The 2,810-nt window shown below is 41.2% G+C and overlaps 1 pseudogene; it reads left to right on the top strand.

The window, feature by feature from the left end:
• LOC122151235 overlaps positions 1-2,007 on the top strand; it is a 12,675-nt pseudogene extending 10,668 nt beyond the window's left edge.
• Positions 2,008-2,810: the final 803 nt, after the last annotated feature.

The raw sequence follows: 2,810 nt of genomic DNA, 5'->3' as shown, positions 1-2,810 counted from the left end.
AAAAAGAGGGAAAAGACTGTGTAGTTACAGAACTTCTAAATGGTGAGGAAGTTAAGAGAGTTGCAAGATAGAATGGACTGTTACAGTATGCTGAGTGAAAAAGTCAATCACAAAAGGACAAATATTGTATTAGTCCGTTATTGTAAAAGTTAAGGAAAGGTTTAACTATAGAAGGAAATTTTCTTTGTTGGTAAAAGTCAAGGAAAGGTTTCTATATGGAAGGAAAGTTTCTCTGTTGGTTATCAGGGGTGGGAGGGGAGGGTAAGGAACACTGTTAGATAGGTAGAGATAAGTATTGATTTGTGTGAAGAGAAGGGCGATGTACCACATGTGAGTGATCAACACAGTGGCATTGAGGAAAAGGAAGACATAGAGAGGTACATGGGAGGTGCAGACAACAAAGATGAACCCTTTTGCATATACAGTACTGCGCTGTCAGTGAAGGCAAACATGAATATACAGGTGGACAGGCTGAACTATTAAGTATGTCTATGCTGCAGGAAATGTACCCAAGACCATATATAGGGTTGGCAGACAATGATTCTACAAGTGCATCTGTATGTTCTGTAAGAATTTCCAGGTGTGTAGTAGAGCTGACAAGGGACAAGGTTGTGGCCACTTCTTGGTCACAGCTAGCTACCCAGAGGGAGCAAGTAGTTGAACCTGTGGGTTTGGAACCATAGTTGCAGGGAACGTCAAGCTCAATTGACCTAACATACTACACAAAACATTGTTCCACCTCTTACTTTGGCAAGTAGTGACTGGAATCTTAAAAGCTTTCAAGCAGCCATCTAGATGCAACTATGTGTCTCTCCTCATCCAGAGCAAAGAAGAATGAAGAAAATCAAAGATTCATGGAAACAATTAGTCCTAGTGACTGGTACACTATGCGAGCTGCACCCTATACAACTAAGAGACCAAAAGAACTAGATGGTGCCCAGCTAGCACTGTCAACCACTTGGAGGGAGATCTATGTAGGAGATCCTGGATAGAGAAGGAGAACAATGTGGAATAATACTCAAAATCATTTGAAAAAAGGGGACTAGTTTTGCTGGTCTGATAGAGCCTGGTGGAACCACTAAGACTATGCTCACTAGCTTCAGTTCTGGAATTGAACCCCCACCTGTGGCTTCCAGCCAAACAAAAGACAGGCATATGAGTTGAATATTTACCTGAGGTAGATACCCTGCTTGGAAAGAACAATCATGGGAGAAAGAAGGGCTGTTTATGCACAAGTAGACAGCTCAGGGGGCAGGAGTGCATGGAGGGATGGACACAGGGAAGATGTAACTATCCAGAGGAATTGGGAGGGGAGCTGTTGCTTTGGTGTACATTGTAGTCAATGTCATGAGACAAAGTGTATGTGAACTGCTGTATGGAAAGTAAATTTGTTCTGTAAACTTTCACCCAAATCACAATAGTAATAATAATAATAATGATAATGATAATAAATAAATAAATAAATAATTTCTCCTCCTCCATCCCAATGGGAAAATTTACTTCCTGAACACAGCCCAGAAGTAGTTTCTTAACTCAAGTTATAACATGTCTATGAAGCTTATCTACATCACGTGCTCCTATGCTACCATGTACCTGATCTACATGAAATTTAAGGTGACCTATGATGGCAACCATGATACCGTCCAAGTGGAGATTCTCATGGTCCCTGTGGGAAGCCTTTTGTTTCTGGTCAATCAGGAGTTCTCTTCTCTTGAGATTTTGTGGACCTTCTCCATTTACCTGGAATCTGTGCCCATCCTCCCACAGCTCTTCATGATCAGCAAGACCGGTGAGGCAGAGACCATCACCACCCACTACCTGTCTTCTGGGGCCTGTACCATGCTTTGTATCTCATCAACTGTATCTGGTGCTTCTACTTTGAGGTTTTCTTCAACCTCCTTGCTGTGGTGGCCAGTGTGGTCCAGACCATGCTCTACTGTGACTTCTGACTTCTAATTGTACATCACAAAATTGCTCAGGGAGAAGAAGCTCAGTTTGCCAGTGTAAGGGCCAAAGACTAGCATCTGTCCTTCAGGGTACTCAAACAGAATTTCTACCACAATGAAGGCTAAGATGCTCCATACGGAAAATCAGAAACTTCACTCTTTATATCAGATCATCTTTGGTGGCTCCAGAGAGTTTCTGTTTAATGCATCTGGCCTTATCTTTTTTTTTTATTACCATGTACAGAGATTTTTTTACACAAAGAAACTTAATACTGTATTAATACATTCAATATGTAGCTTCCATTGGGGTAGTTGCAAAGTGAGGGGTAAGTGCAAACTTTTTTTTTTAATTTAAAAAATTCTTTGAAATTGTTGCCTCTTTGTGTCTGTAATGAAATTGTACTCCTTGACATCTAGTGTGTTATATATCCTTCCATCTATCAAAAAAAAAGAGGGGTGGGGGCGACTGCCTAAGTAGGGAGATTTAGATAGGCTTTAAACAGGAATGTGACAACAAATTAAATTTACTATTTTTTTTTTCAAAAACAGGAGATTTTATTAAAGAGGTGAAAGGGCACCTGCACCGAGGAAGGACAGAAGAAGAAGAAGAAGAGAAAGAAGAAGAAGAAAGAGGAAGAAGAGAGAGGAAGAAGAGAGAGGAAGAAGAGAGAGGAGGAAGAGAGCAAGCAGGGGAGAGGGTGGTCTTATATAGACCTGGTGTTAGGAGGTTGTACGTCAGAGCTGGGGCAAGTGGTCTTAACCTATGAGAAGCTAGGTTGCCTTTTAAAATTCATGCCTTGCAGGAAGCTCAGTTTCAACTTCCTTTAACTGACTTATGACCTTGGGTGGGGCAGCAGGGAATGA

Source organism: Orycteropus afer, unplaced genomic scaffold (assembly GCF_000298275.1).
Source record: "Orycteropus afer afer isolate SDZICR_OR568_19922 unplaced genomic scaffold, OryAfe1.0 scaffold00338, whole genome shotgun sequence".
NCBI classification, from domain to species: domain Eukaryota; kingdom Metazoa; phylum Chordata; class Mammalia; order Tubulidentata; family Orycteropodidae; genus Orycteropus; species Orycteropus afer.
This window is presented reverse-complemented; position numbering and strand designations above follow the sequence as displayed.